A 19,143-nucleotide genomic window follows, 5' to 3' on the forward strand; every position below is an offset into this window, starting at 1 on the left:
TCTAAAACAATTAAAATAGTGCAAACACACACATATATATATATATATATATATATATATATATATATATATATATATATATATATATATATATATATATATATATATATATATATATATATATATAAAAATACTAAAAAATAAAAATGAACCGTATTATTTAACTATGCTGAAAGCCTGTTCAAATAGGAATGTTTTAGTCTAGATTTATACATGTCTAGTGTCAGGGCTCTTTTAATGTTATATGTCAACTGGTTCCATAGAAGCTAAATGCTGCTTCTCCATGTATAGTCTTTAGCTGAGGCAGGCTCATACCTAGTGACCTGAGATTATTGCTATTGCTCATATCTCTGTAGCATATTAGATAAATATGCCAGTCCTAAGACATATGTATACCAGTAACAGTACTTTAAAGTTTATTAATGATTTAAGAGTGGGGGTCATGTGTCTAGTGAAAACTTTGGCATGTGCAATTTGAATCAGCCAAAGCTGTTTAATAGAATTTTCTGGAATTCCATTTAGCAGACCACTACAGTAATCAGTCCTGCTAGCACTAAAGACATGGATGAATATCTCCAGGTCTGGTTTAATCAGAAAATCTTTAATCATTGAATGTTATTAAGGTGATAAAATGCAGACCTAGTAAATGCTTTAACATGACTTCTAAAACTGAGATCTGAGTCAATTTTTACAAATTGGATGTAGATATGTTTTATAAGCAAACTGATATAAATGACCACAGCAACTACTCCATGCATTGTGTTTATATTTTGCATATTATATATTTTTGTATAATCCCAAAAATGTGGTTAAAGCATCTAATCTACTGCAAAAATTCCATGTTTAAATATATTATTTTAGGAAAACTGAAATACATAACACAAACACAGCATTCAGCATTGCTAGTCAACTAATAATTTGTATTACAGTTTAGATGTATCTGATCATCTCTGGTCATCAGTCCTTGCATGTTATCCCCTCCTGGTAGAAGATGGTATACAGGTGCTGGTCATAAAATTAGAATATCATGAAAAAGTTGATTTATTTCTGTAATTCCATTCAAAAAGTGAAACTTGTATATTATACTCATTCATTACACACAGACTGATATATTTCAAGTGTTTATTTATTTTCCTTACAACTAATGAAAACCCCAAATTCAGTATCTCAGAAAATTAGAATATTACTTAAGACCAATTAAAAAAAGATTTTTATAAACGCAGGCCAACTGAAAAGTATGAACATGAAAAGTATGAGCATGTACAGCACTCAATTCTTAGTTGGGGCTCCTAGTCAATCAGTCTGTGGCACTGCCCAGGAGTTATGAGAGCCCAGGTTGCTCTGATAGTGGCCTTCAGCTCTTCTGCATTGTTGGGTCTGGCGTATTGCATCTTCCTCTTCACAATACCCCACAGATTTTCTATGGGGTGAAGGTCAGGAGAGTTTGCTGGCCAATTAAGAACAGGGAGACCATGGTCCTTAAACCAGGTACTGGTAGCTTTAACACTGTGTGCAGGTGCCAAGTCCTGTTGGAAAATTAAATTTGTATCTCCATAAAGTTGCTCAGCTGCAGGAAGCATGAAGTTCTCTAAAACGTCCTGGTAGACGGCTGCGTTAACCTTGGACCTCAGAGAACACAGTGGACCAACACCAGCAAATGACATAGCACCCCAAAGCATCACTGACTGTGGAAACTTTACACGGGACTTCAAGCAACATGGATTCTGTGCCTCTCCTCTCTTCCTCCAGACTCTGGGACATTGATTTCCAAAGGAAATGCAAAATTTACTTTTATCAGAGAACATAACTTTGGACCACTCAGCAGCAGTCCAGTATGTTTTGTCTTTAGCACAGGTGAGATATTTCTGACAGTGTCTCTGTTGGTTGCAAGCATCTGTGTGGTGGTTCTTGAAGCACTGTCTGCAGTCCAGTCTTTGGGGGTTTTATTTCAAAATCCTCTCCACTTTTTTCTACCACATCTTTTCCTTCCCTTTACCTCTCTATTAATGTGCTTGGACACAGATCTCTGTGAACAGCCAGGCTCTTTAGCAATGAACTTTTGTGTCTTGCCCTGCTTGTTTTTTTTTTTTTTTTTTTTTTTTATTATTATTATTATTTTTTTTTTTTTTATTATTATTATACACTTATATAGCGCCTTTCTTGACACCCAAGGACGCTTTACAATCTACACTGCTCAGAACGCTCAATTCACACACACACACTGGCCAAACGCGCACAGTGTACTCTCAACCAGAAACGACCGTCCACCTGGAGGACTGCATCGGGCACTAGGATTTCACCCAGGACAGAGTGCCAATCTATATCTGGGCACACACACATTCACACTCATTAACTCACAAACCAGGACAGTTATTACAGAAGCCAATTCACCTACCCTCCATGTTTTTGGACTGTGGGAGGAAACCGGAGCCCCCGGAGGAAACCCACGCAGACACGGGGAGAACATGGAAACTCCACCCAGATGGGACTTGAACCCAAGATCCCAGTGCTGGGAGGCGAACGTGCTAACCACCAAGCCACCGTGTGTAAGGTGTCAGCAGTCTTCCCCATGATTGTGTAGCCTACAGAACTACACTGAGAGACCATTTAAAGGCCTTTGCAAGTGTTTTGAGTTAATTAGCTGATTAGAGTGTGGTGTCTTCAATATTGAACTTTTTCACAATATTCTAATTTTCTGAGATACTGAATTTGGGTTTTCATTAGTTGTCAGTTATAATCATCAAATTAAAAGAAATAAACACTTGAAATATATCAGTCTGTGTGTAATGAATGAGTATAATATACAAGTTTCACATTTTGAATGGAATTACTGAAATAAATCAACGTTTTCATGATATTCTAATTTTATGACCAGCACCTATGTATTTTGATGATATACAAACCTCAGCAACTGATTGGATAATCTCATTCACTGAAGGACAACAGCTGTGTCTCAGAGTTAATATAGAGGCAGACACTCACACTCAGTCTAATGATGTCTGATTTGAGCAGGTGACATAAGCAGATCTTCAGAGATAAAGTGATATCCATTCATAGCACACTCATCTCTCCTGCTTCACCTTGACTCTCAATGCTGGCTGGAGTTTACACAGCGTAAGTAGATTTAGTTGCCCAAACACCAGATCCAATTGTGCATCTCCGGTCCATGAGCATACAAGGACATACTTTACTTTTCTATTCCATAAATTCAATTTGGTGTGTGTGTAATATTCTCAGGGCAAGGGTCAATGTCTTAACAATTCTTACACTGTCTGAAACTCTTTGTCCTTTTTTATTCAGAGTAAAAATTTTCCCCATGGAGTGTGATGGGCTGTCATGCTTACTATATGCCTTTATAAAAGAGGCTCAGTGCATCACATTTGGGATTAAATGCTGAAATATCTCTACTGGTGTAAAATGTTTACTTCTCTTTTGACACATATATATATATGTGTTGTTTCCTCAATGCAGGAGGCATTAATGTGGCCATCAAAACCACACAGTACTGACATCTGTTGTTGAAAGGAATGCTTGCTCATTTTTCACAATTATATTGACAAACAGACATCTCACTTGTGACATTACTTTCTATCATTTCAGTCTGATAATTGGGTGAAAATAATTTTTCACCCAGCAAGCAGTGGAGACGATCACTTTGAAAACATCACTTGACATTTCACCACTCTCTAAATTGTTAATCAGCACACTTCTAATAAGATTGAAATACTTTAGAATGAATATTCTCTCTATGAAATGCCATCTGATTGTGATATTTTAGAGTCCTTAACATATATTTTTGGCTTATTCCACCACATTTTTTCATAAAAGTTGCTTTCTTCAATTTAACCTGTTGCTCCTCACTTGGTGGATAAACCTGTATATATATCCATGTAGATTTATGTCAGTTGTAATAAAACTCTTATGCAGATGCCCTGTATAGCCTTATGAATCACAACCTACAGGTAAAGGTTGCCATATATTCTTATTCATATATCTGCTTGCTCAAAATGGAAGGTGACATAAAGGAGAAAAAAAACCTACACATTTCCTGTGTTGTTAGATAATGTTCATTACATTGGTAAATAAGTGTGACATCCTGTTGAGTATTCAAATTATTAACTGAGAAGAGAAGATTAAAAGGCAGAAATAGCAGGTTTTGGGGGGGTTTAGGATTAAAAGGTTAAAAATGGGATCCTGTCATTATGCTCATCTTTGTGCCTGAGAGGAGCTTGTTCTCGCACTTGTGTCTGCCAGCCAAATATATATGTTCCTATTAAAGATGTTCTTGTTTTAATCAAAGTCGGCAGCTCCAAGAACTGGAGTCTTATTCTATCAGCAGGAGCTCAGCACCTGTTCAAAGCATGACTCAGTCCCAGGAGACATCTTATACCCTCAATCCAGCAAAATCCCAAAGGCTGCTTTTAAAAACATGAATGGCACAACTATATTTAAAATCGTAAACAGGTGAAGGTGTGAACAAGGGAATCTATCAAAAAGATGCATCTGGTTATTTCACACTTTTTTTACAGAGGGTTTTTACAGATAATTTCACCACATCTGTTATATGTTAGTAACAGTCAGCATTAATGTGTTCTTATGAAAATCCCAAACAAGATCTCATCTACATAATGTGATCAACACTCATATCCTTCTATGGAAGACCAGGTCTAAGCACATATCACTATTGGCACTTTTCCATTCCTACTCAGCTATATTCAATTTTAGGTCCCTGGTACCTGCTTAGATTTCCACTACAATGTTTCAAAAGCAGTTGGTAATGTATTTAAAACACAATCTCTAATGGGAAAAGTAGCCATCTGAAACCACAACAATGGCAGCAGTGATGTTAAATGTTGTTTATTCATGTTGTGTATTCATGTGTTGTTAAACACAGCTTTGTCATGCATGCGACTGATCATTGTATTTTTTTCATTCCTTGTTGCACCTTGCAACTCTTGCAGGAGTCTTTCATCAGCCACTAATCCAAGGAATGTTTGTAGTGCTTCAAAAGAGTGTAATTTTACAATCTGCTCTTGTGAGATAAAAACAAATGTGATCTGGTGGTTGTCTGTGCTGGTTGTCTGTTTTTTTTGTCATGATTGACAAATCTCTTTGGCCAATCAGCACTCTGCAAGGTTTACACATCATGGTTTAATCTCTACTCTGCTCTCTTGAAGCCATGGGTGAGCAGGGACTGAAAAATTACCCAGTTCCTGGTACCAGGTACCATATATGCTTAATGGAAAAGCATAGATGCAATAGAGTGGAGCTGAGTTGTGTAGGTACCATGCAGTAGAAATGTTCCCTATGAAGAAACTAAAAAGGCTGTTTCAAAAATGTCTGCAATCATGAAATGTGTTGAACAAAACTATTCCAATATTTATTTGCTGTATGAAAATCTTCCTGAAATTGTTGCCAGACTCTCTGAATTATAACTGCCTAATACAAACACTGCTATATGCAGGCTAACACCCCTTCTCACTGAATTAACATCTGGCAACCTTGCCAAGGTACTGCAAAGAACTGCAAATAAATTCAAAAAGCCAATGTAATAGATAAAAGTTACTAATAGGCTTCATTTTGAGTCAGCGTTAAAATACCATTGTTGTATATCATTGTTGTCACTGCCCAAGAAAACATTTAAGATGATTGTTTTTTGGTTCCATAATTTGAACAGAGCTGTCCTTTACATTGTGTGCATTTTTATAATATATGGAACAAAAAAAGAAATATTTCAAATTTACTTAGAATTAAATCTTTTTACACCCATTAAAATCAAGTGTTTTACCTTCTCCTAAAAAATGTACTATTTTGTGTAGGAATATTAGCTTGCTTGTATAATGTATATATCATTGCAAAACAACCTTGTAACTCAGAGCAGATACATACACACAGGTATACACACTGACATAGGTGTCATTTACTCTGAGGATGTTGGGACATAATTGTTTTTTAGTCACCAACAATTTTTTGAACATTTATTCTGAAAACATTTTACTGCATGGTGCAGATACCTGTCCACACAGTCTGAGAAAATGGCACCAAGGTCATGCAGAGCAGACTCTGTGGTCAGTATACAGTATTGATTAATATGCCCAGGTGTTTCAGCTGTGTGAACAGTGGAGATGCTCTGTGCTATGTGCTCAGAAGTTGCTGTGTGCTGGATTGAGAAATAGTTTTGTGAAAGTGTTTCCTCTAAATGCCTCACAGCTTCCTTTATTCAGTTATCATTCTATCAACAATCTGCTTCTTTTAGTCAATAAAGTAAAAGGAATTATGCTCCTAATGACAGAGGATAGCATGCCATCATATGACAAGGAACATTGTTAAAAAACAATTAAAAACAGTACATTTATTTATTTACAGTAAACAACACGAAGAAACAAACATAAATTGTGTAAATCACATGGCAGGACACAATCAGAAATGGCTGTCAAAGGCTTTCAAGCTTTTAGCCACATCCCTTGCTAAGTTGAGGCTCTATGTCAGTGTTTTTGTAGCTTTATTCATAGCCTGAAAGAGATGATTTTGGAGATAGCCTTCATTTTCCTCTCAGAGAAATCTGCTCAGACCCAGGCTTCCTTATACGGTCATGGTAAAGGATTGCACTCTTATATGTCTTTTAATTTACATTTCTGTTTTCTAACAATGTGGCTACCTCCATTTAGGCTATACAGAGCTCCAGTCTTGTCTTGTTTTACTTTGTATTACTCTGTGTATACAGAGATGTGATAGTGAACATGAAAATACTACAGGCATCCATAAAGAGGTCCAGTGCTGATACCATCATTCTCTCATTATCACCGCTGATCTATGAAAGATGACCCACAAAGTCATTTTTGTTTTTTCCGTGGCGGATCATCACTCTTTATTTGTTGTCATCTGTGAAGGCTGTTTGTCCTGTGTAATGCATTACCCTGCAATTTATTGCATTGATTAAAGTTTGTAGGCCCCCTCTGTTAATTCAATAACTTTGTCGCTTCATAAATCTAGGAAACTCTACATTGAACTTGTTGCCAGCTTGGAAACAAGCCACTGCTTACTTACACATGCTATTAAAACCCCCAGAGTTATATAATATGAGACAGACTTATTAGATTCAGATCCATCACAGCCTGACAAGGAATAAATGCTGTAAAGCAAATCCAAACTGTGCTGAGTCAACATGAAGGAAGTGTGAGGTTTTGTTACATAGAGACCTGCCTCTTTTTTGAGTGACTTCAGTATGTTGGAAATCACCCCCACACTACTCTCATCAGCTCTCAGTTTTAGGGATCTTTTTTTCGAGCTGCAGCTAATTCCTAGGGGCCTTGATACATCTTTAGCCTGCACTTGCACTTGGTTTGGGGACCTCAGGGTCTTCTAACCTGTTTAATTATCTCAGCTTGGGTGCAAAATGTGCAAAACTTGGGTGCAAAACTACTCAATATGCATTTGGAGGCAGTGCTGCCTTTAAGGCAGAAGAAATACATCTGCTAAATGTTCTAAATGTAAATTAAATATGATTGGTTACCAGCCTACATGTAGAGATGAATGCGGTTGGTTAGCACATATTGGGCGGACTTTTCTAATATTCAGTAGCTGACAAGGTACACAAACCATGTACTAATAACTGGCTTGAGTTAAAGTACAGATATTCAAGGTAAAATATTACTCCAGTAAAAGTAAATGTCCTCGTTGTAGATCTCCACTTGAGTAAAAGTACAAAAGTATTTACCTGTAAATGTACTTAATTATAGAATACACAAGTACTATATCGTAATAATTTCTAATGTCCTATTATAATTTCTGTAACAAGATTCATGCTGGTGGCACGGCGGAGCAGCAGGTAGTGTCACGGTCACACAGCTCCAGGGTCCTGGTGACTGTCTGTGAGGAGTTGGTGTGTTCTCCTCATGTCCGTGCGGTTTCCTCCGGGTGCTCTGGTTTCCTCCCACAGTCCAAAAACACACGTTAGTAGGTTGACTGGTGACTCAAAAGTGTCCGTAGGTGGGAGTGTGTGAATTATAAACCAGTAAAGCTCTACCTAGACTTCTGTGGTTTGCCTGCTCCTACTCCCAGAATTCTGTGGGGAAAAAAGGGAACAATATAATTTTCTTCTTCTTTTTGTCTCTAGACTTAGTTCTGTTTCATAATTAGTTAGAAGTGTTGCAAAAATTACAATATTTTGTTTTGCTTGAAAAAGTACATTCCAGCATATTTGAGTTACAGGTGCTGCCTTAGAGGAAACCGCAGAAACATACAATAAAATTCTGCTGCCTCTGAGGCAGATTTAAAAATAAGTACATTCTGCACACTTGAGTGCTGCCTCTGAAGGAGCCACAGAATGTGTTAAATGTGCCTCAGAGGAAGCATTATTGTGTAACATTCTGTAGCTCCTTTATAGGCTGCAGTCATATCTTGAATGTGCTGGAAAGTACTTCTTCAGAATCTGTCTCAGGGGCAGTAAGCTAACCTCCATTTAAGAAATCAAAATGCTGAGAATCCTGTAACACTTCCAACAAATTATAAAAAAAAACTAAGCTTAGTAACAAAAAAGAAAGTTATATTGCATGTTTATTTCCTCCAATGTCATTTCTGACAGTCAGAGAAGGCAAACTCAGGGAAAGAGGCGGAGCGTAAACAGTTTATTGCACTGCATTTTCAAAATCTCCTCACAGTGACTGCGAACCAATCATGTTCATCCCCACCAATAAGCTATAATGGGATTCCTTTTGCCATGAAGGCAGCACTACCTTCATTTTGAATAGTGATTTTGCACACAAGTATGTTTAATCATAATTTTGCTGTAAAGTTTGTTCAGCCAACAGCAGTTAATGCTCCACACACTCACACAAAAATGTTCAGGTGTGCACAATACACTGCAAAAAGTAAGAACAGAGGTTCTTTACATATATACAGTAATACCTTGACTTACGAGTTTAATTCGTTATGTGACCAAAAATGTACTTTATAAATAACCTATAATGTATATAAAAATACACAATAAAAGAGAATGTAAAGAAATAAACTGGTCCTATGAAGTGTATTTACCTTAATAGGTCAGACGAAGATGCTGGCAGAAGTGGAGGAGATTGGGGGAGTTTTTCTTTTATGCTCTATCACTGTAACTGTGTGTAACTGTAATTTACTCGTTACACACTTAATGCTACAATGCTACAAAACACAGCAATATGACTGAGATGCTTGCATGGCAAGATAACCATGTGAACTGAACACTCGCTGGGATACCTAGTGTCAGACGGTGTAAGTTCACTCACTCATAACTCAGATCTCTGCTTGCATCATAAAGCAAAAAAACAACCGAGCGATGGCTCGTATCTTGGAAAATAAGTTGATTCACTCATAAGTCAAGGTTTCACTGTATATCAATATTAAGGGAACCCCCTAGTTATTTCTAGGGGATCAAAAGAGGTTGGTTTTCTTAAATGGTCAAGACAAAATGAATTATGGCACACAAATATAAGCAAAAGTGGATGTCAAAACAAATGTAAGACGTTGGCCTTTAATGGATCCTCTACACAAGCCTTCGCACTAAAGCATTGTTTTAACAAGCAAGCCTCTAGCTCTGTAAATTCCCTTCTATTCTTTCCTGGGTTTGATCCCTCAGTGCTCTCAGTTATTATGGCTTGTTAAATTACTCCCTGTCAGCTTCAGACAACCTGTAGCTACTGGGTTCGAGAAGGAGGAAGTGACAGGAGCTTAGTGGCACGTTGGGGAGATGTGATGGCTGACTAAATGGGATGAAATTGCATTATGTAAGGGGGCTGATCTCGGATGTGTTTTGGAGAGCTCTCCAGTTCCCTTGATTAAACACTAAATGAAGGCTTCATTGGCTGCATGCTAACCGCCAGCTTTGGCCAGAACAGGCTTTCTTCATCCTGCAGCAGGAAGTGGTGCCTGAGGTCATATATGATTTCCTGTCTAACTCTCCTGAGCTGTGAGTCCTACCCAGTTGTGCTGTGTCAGTGTTCTTCTTAAAGTAAAAGCTCATAAGATGCATTAACTTTTGTTAAAGCTAATGCCATTGTGCTGACACAACTCTCCCTTTAAATCCCAAATAATCAATAAAGTTGAGCTAAATGTTGACAACCAGAAAGACAAAGGCTACATAGTCCATCCTGTCCAGATACATGTAAGCTGATTCTTAGTGTTGCAGTGACACTGACGTTGTGGTGGTGTGTTAGTGTGCATTGTGCTAGTACGAGTGGATAAGACACAGCAGGGCTGCTAGGGTTTTTAAAGCCTTCAGTGTCATGGCTGGACTGAGAATAGTCCACCAACCAAAAATATCCAGGTAAGAGAGTCCTATGGGTGGCTTCCTGTGCCTATTGAAGACGACCAACACAAACTGTGCAGCAACATATGAGCTACTGTCTCTGAGTTTATGTTTACAAGGTGGACCAATGAGGTAGGTGTGTCTGACAGAGTGAGACTGTGTCTGGGCCACTCATTAAAACTCATGGAATCACACATTAATTTCTACTTTCAAAACACATGAGTTCACTCGAATGGAATCTTGTTGAATGTATTCTTTTTAGGAAAAAGGGGACAGGCGAAGAGTTATTGCAATATAGCCCTTGAAATGGAGATGTGTTCAGGGGCACACTTTGAACATAATGTTATAAATGCCTCATGAACCTTTGACAAAATGTTTGAGCAAGCAATCAAAAAAAAAAAACTGTCCACAGTCAGTATTTTCTTCTTTAAAAACTATGATAATGTTTGTATTATTCATTTATTCTTTCATCATCTGTAACCCTTATCCAGGTCAGGGTTGCAGTGGGTCCAGAGCCTACCTGGAATCATTGGGCGGCAATACACCCTGGATGGGGCATGTTTGTATTATCTTAGTTTAATATAGTTTGAATGTATTATGTTTCAGTAGTTAACTAGTAAACCAGTTCCACTTTAAATGGTGACGCAATTAAAGCAAGTGAAGAAGTTCTAGAAAATGAGGCTACTGCAACATTTAAGGTGGAAGTTTTGAATAAAAGCTGCAATGTAAGTAGCCGAATTCAGCTTTATATCACTAAAGATGTTAAAGACAATAACATATGATCGTCAATTGCTTGATGTCCTAAACTGAACCTTAAAGTCCAGCAGCACTCCTCTGATATCACTGCAGGCTTGCATATCTGCCTACAGAGCACAACTAGTAACCTGGGAATGAGGAACTCTTCTTTGTTTTGTGTTTTGATGGTGTATCAGGCTCTTGAAGGGTTGTCCTAGATCATAGGGGAAGATTTTAACCACTGCATTGTTTAACTCTTTTCCAAGGGCTAGGGTTAAAAATTAAAAATGGGATTCACCCATGGATCTGCAAAGTAGTTATCTGCATTCTGGCTCATTGTATTTGTCCTAAGGCTGTTTCTGCATAAGACAAGTGCTTTAAGGGCATGAAAACAGCCTCTGCTCTATGTCCATAGCTGCCTCTGCCAGATCTCTGAGGTAATTAATTAAAGACTGGGCTAATCAGGTGAGTGTAACTAGATGGCTGGTTACATTAATTAGTTTGATAGTTTGGGATAGAACATCTACACTACTTTCCAAATCACTGATATGGCACCAGATTTTCCACTAGGCACAAAGTGACACAGAGCCAGCTATTAGATATAATTGCAGTGTTTTACATTGCAGATATTCATCTGCACAATGGGAGAGAGTTCCTGTTTTTTATGCTGCATTTCTGTGCACACTTATTTTCCTAATCAATGCAGACAGCCCTTATAATGAGCGAATTTAGCTACTTTAAGATGTTATTGTGAACACATTGCTTGTATAACTTGTAGAATGGCTTAAAATGTAGTGGAGCCGCTGCCCATGAGCATAAGTGTAAGCTTTGGGCTGGGGAGCAGTGGAACTATGTTCTGTAGAATGATAGAGCGGCAGGAAGCATCAGTAGCTGATGTCACCAATGTTTTTGTGGCTAAATACAAACAAATTCTCATCACAATGTTACAAAGTCTAGTATAAAGCCTCACCAGAAGAGTAGGGGTTAAACCCTTAATTTCAGAAGAGATGTTGGGTTGGCAAGTGTATGTATTGAGGTGCCAATTACAGCCTCTGTACAGAAGGACAGAGTCTAAGTAGCGACAGGATTTTTTTTTTTTTTTTTTTTGATGTTTTCAAAGTTGCTTCGCTTTTTATTATTTTCTTCAAACATTGGTTTGGTTGCAGACATATTGTAACGGGAAGATTGCAGTGAAGATGCTGAGCGATTCACACAGAAATTTCTTGAAGCTTGTGTCAAAGCGTCTTTGAAGTCACCCCAAAGCAATTCTGACAGAACGGGAAATGCTGGGTCGCCTGCAAATAAGACAGCACGGTTCACAGCCACAGTAAATGAAAGAGCTAAAAACATCCATCAGAAGAGAAAATAACAGCCAGAGCTGACAGCTGCCCAAGACATCTACACTAACACAAGACCACAGAAATCAGTCATACCTTTAGATACCGACATTCCTTTTAAACTGCTGAAAATCTTAATGCATGGTGTATCCAATTAGATCCTCTGATAATGGCTTAGCCTTTGTGAGAACAGCTGCCTGTTGGTTCTCTTTTTTTTTTTTTTTGAAGAGAAAAAGTCATAAGCAGGGATCTGGATTTCACCTCAAACAGGAATGATGTGTTAAGGCAGAGATGTGCACAAATCTGAGTCACGTCTTTAGCAAAGAACTGTAAACCTGAACCTGTAAAGTCAGAGAAGTGTTAATTTTGGCAGGTGATGTTGATTTAGTTTTATCCTTAAACAGAATTTTGTATTTTGACTAAAATGTTTATTAGTTTTACACCATTTTACACTTTAAATTATTCATTTAATCAAATTTTAGCCAAATAAATGTTTTTAAATTGCCTCATTTAGTTATGTTTTTTTTTTTTAAGGTTTAGTATTTTAGACGTTTTATATTTACTAACTGAACCATAAAACTTTATATTTTAAAAAATGCTGACATCTTATAGTCAAACTATGGAAGGAATGCAGCCAATTTTTCTTTATATACATCTGGCATTTATTTAACACTGATATTGTTTTAAGTACAAAGTGCTCGGCAGAAGGCACTTGCAAACTGAGAGTGAGTTGACTCCAAGAGTATCAACCAATGAGCCAACAACTGAAAAGACTCACAGATGCTCAAAGAAATGATTTGTTGGGAATTCACTCTTTAACAACTCTCTCTTTAATAACTGTTATAAATAAACCGACACATTTTATGATGCAGGCCGAAACTGAGCTTCCCCTCCTTGAAAGACCAGTATTCGCCACTGGTTTCCACTAACTTAAGTTGTTCACGAACCAGAAAAATTCCTTCCCAGTTAAAACCAAAGTAGGTTCTTCAGCACGAACTGTGGCTGAATAATAGGAAATAAACAGGAACACGCACTGTATGTGTGTGTTTCTGGGGCTGCGTTGGCCAGAGCCTTGGCTTGATGTTGGTTAGTTCACAAGCTCAGTAGGACTGCTCAAAATTCTGCAACATTTACACATGTATTATATCTCATAGATATAATATGAGAGAGGACTGCTGATGCCAGTGTTATATATTATCAATAAAATTTGTGCTCCTTTTTTCATTTTCTGCATTTATTACCTGCACTCCACATTTTCTGTTTAACACACTCAGATAATAAAAACCACATGTAAACAAAGAACCTTTGTGACAATAGCTTGTTTAGTTTCTCTTTGCTCTTGTTTTTATATAGTTCATGTCTAGTTTTTCTTGTGAAATATAAGCCATCAAATAATATTTGTCATCATAGTTTCCTAGCTGTTAATGATATTAACACTGCTTCAGAGTATGGGGCTTTTCTTATAGGATTTATTACAGCCCAGTGTGAAAGAAAAACCCAAGCACTACATGCTACATTGTGATCAAACCCTATACATTACCTAAAACTCTCATTACATGTCATTGGTGCACTTTTTGACTGCTGCTTATTCACAGACAAAGACCCTCTTGCAGGTAGAATGAGATCCTGCAGCTTCTCCTCTGGACTGTAGCTGCAATTTTGCTGCAGAATTTTTGTCTATTTCTCATGTCTTCTTTACAGGACTTTACCCTGACCAAAACACAAGCCTCTACACTGCCCTCTGGTGAATCACACTGTAAGTAGTAAGTAGTAGTAGTAAGTAGTATTACACTGAGTAATAGCTTCATTGTCATCAAATATCTCTATTATGACTACTTGAATATTTAAGCATACCGTCTCCTGGTTAGTACTGCACATGCAGCAGGTTGGAATTTTCTGGCTGGTTTCTGCTGGAGAAACATGTCAGGCCTGTCGTTGGCTTTGATCTCCACCTGAGAAACTTTATTAGGTCAAAGCTTTCACTGCCTTCCACTGATGCGCTCTTTCTGACAGCCCTTCATTTCCACCATCTTCTATTAAAAAGGCACCTACCTTTCCACTAGGTTACCATGGTAACACTTGAGGGGTCCTGGGAGGCAATTAATTTGTGTTTTTTTTTCCACATTATTTTTTTTTTACCATTCCCAGAGAAATGAACTCCTTATACATTTGAACATGATGGATGGATGGATGGATGATGGATGGATGTATAAACAAATATATAAATGTGCTACAGACCAAGAGGTAAAACAGTATACTGTTTTGTAGACAATTAACACATTATATAATAATAATAATAATAATAATAATAATAATAATAATAATAATAATAATAATAAAACAAAAGAAAGCCCACAATAAAGACATTGCTGTCATTAATTAAACACCTCATAGACACCTCATTTACACAGCTTCTCACCCACTAAGTATTCCACTGCCTTGTTCTGATAAACTCACCCTAGGCACACTGAACAAAGATGGCAGCTGGATTGTGTGTGTGTGTGTGTGTGTGTGTGTGTGTGTGTGTGTGTGTATAGGAGGGAGAAAATCAAGAGGTTTTGGTGAGACGGAGCAGTTCATTTCCTCTCAGTCCAATCCCGCTGCCCTCTATATCAGGGTCTCGCTCCAAGGATTCGCTCCACTTTCAGTGTGGGGCCATAATTGACCTTGGCCAGCACCAGAAAGGGCCAGCCTGCTTTAGACACACATAATCACTCCATCCTGCTGTGAGAGAAGGGAATGGGGGGCGGGCAGAGACAGACAGAGAGTAAAAGACTGGAGGCAGAAAGGGACAGAGACGAAGACAGGTACAGAGAGAGGGAGAAAACGAAGGGAAAAGAGAAGGGAAAAGAAAGAGAAACAGATTGAGAGACAAAAAGAGAGAGACATAGAGGAGAGACAGGGAGAGATGAACGATGAGACAAGGATAGAAAGAAAGAAAGAAAGAAAGAAAGAAAGAAAGAAAGAAAGAAAGAAAGAAAGAAAGAAAGAAAGAAAGAAAAAACTGAAAAAAGATAAAGAGAATGTAGATTGTACACAAAGAGGGAAAAAGAAAAAGAGCCAATAGACAGAAAGAGGGAGAGCAGAGCTGAAAAATGGAGCAATGAGGGGTAAAGATCTCAGACAAACAGAGCAGGAATAACAGAGAGAGACAGAGAGATGGAGAAGAAAATCAGATGAAGCAAAACAGAGATGGAAGGGAGGGAATGAAAGAAGGAGCGAGCAGCAGAGTGAATAGGGTTTTAACCGACACGTGTGCTTTTGTTTGTCGACGGTGGTTGAAAGTAGGTGAGAGGTGTGTGTGTGCGTGTGTGTTTCTCCAGTCAGGCATTAGCATGCAGAGTGTTCCCTCTTGAGCACTGAGAAATTGTTTATTAATGCTGTCGGCATAAAGCCTATTAATCCGTGGAAAAAGGTCAACCTTCACAAAACCTATCACAGACCTGAGCTCAGAGAGAAAGAGCACAAATCTGTGTTACCTGTGCAGGGAACATGACCTGCAATGACTCCTGTACATCTTATTCTAGACTTTGGAACAACTACACTCATTGTTTACTTTATCAACTCCACTGACCATACAGGAGCACTCACTGTCCACTCTGTTAGACAAACCTACTTCATTGGTCATCTGTTGCAGCACAGTTTGTGTTGGTCACCCTCTAGTCCTGCATCAGTAGACACAGGACACTGCTGTCTGCCTATATTTGTTTGGTGGACTATTCTCAGTTTGGCAGTGACAGTGCAGGGTTTAAAAACTCTAGCTGTCCTGCTGTGTCTGATCCATTTGTACCATCAGAATGCACACTAACACATCACCACCATGTCAGTGTCACTGCAGCACTGAGAATGATCCACCACCCAAACTATACCTGCAGAGAAACAGGTGGACTACAATCGGTAATTGTAGAACTACAAAGTGCCCCTGTATGGTCAGTGGAGCTAAGAGAATGGACAATGAGTGTAGATGCAATGTAGGTGTTCTTAATCCTGACTGCAGTTTAGAAACAAATTCACAGGATATTCACCACTTTGGGTACACAGTTTTACCACATTAGTGAGGTAACTGACAGTGCTCTTAGGAGTCTAGTCCAAGGACCCTTACTGGTGAGGTGCAGTGCACCACTTGTGCACATCTTTCAGGTGCAGAGACACAAATTACCCCAGCAGAACTGACCCAACTTCACTCTGTTGACACTGAAATTCAATAACCCACACCATTGGAGACAGACTACTCTACTTCACTATATAGATACTGTAGTAACAACTCCACCCACAACAACAGCAAACTACTGATTCCATGCTTCCATCTCTTATACTGTATAAAAGACATAAGAACCATACAAATCTACTTCATGTGTATAATCACAATTTTCTATTATCTTTCATGTATTATCTACCTTAAAGGAACAATATGTGATATGTTTTACCTTAAAATTACAGCTTTATAATCATTGGGTCATTTTACTGACCTGTAATAGGAAGAATAGTGGCTCTGTTGTTGCTACCCTGTGCTCAGCACTGCAGAAACTGCACTGTGCAACATTTGGAGGGGGGTTGAAATCATATCTGTTCAGACTAGCCACGTACTCATTTTAGCATATATACAACACAACAAATACTAGCAAGAGAAAGCACATTTCAGCCATCCGTGTTTGCTCAGTTGGAAGTGAAAGACAGATATTTCAACGTGAGCCTAAGGGTTATATCAGTGAATCAGCTCTGCAGACAGTATTAGAGGTTAAATGAATCACTGACTTGTTAAGACCTGGGGCATGGTAAATCTGTGTTTTATATCCAATTTTTTTGCTCTAACCTTGTAAAATATTTCAGCTCAATTTCAAACTAGGCAAAAGGGGGTGAAAAGTTGCTGGTAAAACTGGGCCAAGAGGAAATGTAGGGCTATTTTTCCACATCAGGAAATAAGGAGGTTAATGTTTCGTGCTAACACAAAATAAGGTTCAATCAAGCAAGAATGTGCAAATCTCACTATCAGTCTCCAGCGCTTAGCTGCCTCCATTTCACACTCGCACGGAGTTGTTTAAGGACGGACCACTAAGAGCACTTTAGCTTTCAAAGGGAAACACTTCAGGCTACCGGTAAAGATCTCTCTGAGGAATGTGACACTTCAGCTACATTTAGAAGTGTGTTTTTTATTTTCTTCTACTTTTTCTTCATTTTTTTACCTCCATTGCTGTGAAAAGGTTAACTCTCCAGACACATTAATGTTTTTTTTTAAATGGCACCAGTCTATCTTTCTTGTCCATTCACACACACACACACACACACACACACACACACACACACACACACACACAAAAAGCCTGAGATCCCACCTCCACTGTGTCGAAGAAGGACTTCATACTTGGCATAAAAAAATCTGTTCTTACAAAACCTCGCACAAACACAATTTTTTGTTGTTGTTTTTTTATGAATATCTATCAAATCTATCTATAAACTGAGGCTGAATATCTATCATGAAATGCTACTTGGGATTTTTCTGCCTGATACCAATAAAATGCAGCATTAATGATTTTACTCACAGCAAAACAATTTCCCCTAGTCTTTGTTTTTGTTCAGAAATTCAGAATCTTTTAAAGTGAATTGTATGTTTGAGTAAGAAACTGACTGAAACTTGTACATGGCTGAATTTTATTCACTTTTTGAATTACCACTAACTCGAGCTGTTTAGTTTGTAACATTTTATGTGTGTGTTTACTTTCATGCATTTAGCGATCTCCTGAATTTGGGGTCAGTTCCAACTTAAGTAATCTTTAACAGCAAAAACAGGTCAATATCACCCACCTATGGAGCAGACATACAGCAACATCTAGCTAGCAAATGGTAAGGAAACATTCTCTGAATTTTAATAAAAGTGTTTTGGATTCAAATAAACATAAACATTGCCTTTAAGCCTTTGATTCACTACACAACTTGCAATACCAGAGCAGATTATAAACATACTGGGTACCTCACACAACACAACGGTTCTATGCCAAGATTTATGGAGCCTGGTAAAAATGTCAGACACACTCTGAATGATGAGGAATAAGAAACTACACAACTAAAACTCTCTGCTCAAGTTTATTGGGACATGATTTGCATCACCTAGGAGATGTAGATACAAACATGAAAATCAGCACATCCTTGACATGCTGCAGAGGGAGAAGGAAGTGAGAAAAGGCTAAGTTCAAATGGTTCAGAAATATCAGACATGAAGCAGTAGCAGACCTCACAATGTGGTGGCTGCATCATTTAAGGTGGAACAGAAAATTAGAACAAGTCAGAATAAAGCCTGTAATGTCTCATGTGTCCAAATTTGTTGTTTCTGTTACACATGTGCATCAAGCATGATATGTAGATTTCCATAATTTGACGGTTTTATAGTTTGACACATTTCTGTATCTTTGTCTTATGTTTGCTTTCTGTGCTTTGTTCCCATTTGCTGTTGAAGGGACACATTCAGATTTGAGCTGGTGAAGTGTTTACACTATGAGACTACATCTAAAGTCAGGTAAAAAAAAATCAAACATGTTTGATATGCTTCGACTGGTCTGAGACACAATCTAGAGGTGAAAAATCTGACTCTGAGCTCCTCACACACTGCCTGACTTTCCCTCTGACTGCACCAGACCCAATCCCACTAGCACAAGCTTGGCACAATTGGAAATGTAGGTTAAAAGTCTTGTAGTGAAACCCCAGCTTTATGTAGCTACTTAATGTAGATTTGGTAGGGCCAAAAGAGGGCACAATCCTTGTGGACTGTGTAGATCCCAATGTCTGGGAAAAATGACA

The 19,143-nt window shown here is 38.1% G+C and overlaps 1 protein-coding gene across 6 annotated transcripts in view; it reads right to left on the bottom strand.

Annotated features, from left to right (window-relative positions):
• fgf14 (fibroblast growth factor 14) overlaps nt 1-19,143 on the bottom strand; it is a 240,026-nt gene that overhangs the window by 5,103 nt on the left and 215,780 nt on the right. The gene's annotated exons all lie outside the window — the stretch shown is intronic.

This window comes from Hoplias malabaricus, chromosome 12 (assembly GCF_029633855.1).
Source record: "Hoplias malabaricus isolate fHopMal1 chromosome 12, fHopMal1.hap1, whole genome shotgun sequence".
Classification (NCBI taxonomy): domain Eukaryota; kingdom Metazoa; phylum Chordata; class Actinopteri; order Characiformes; family Erythrinidae; genus Hoplias; species Hoplias malabaricus.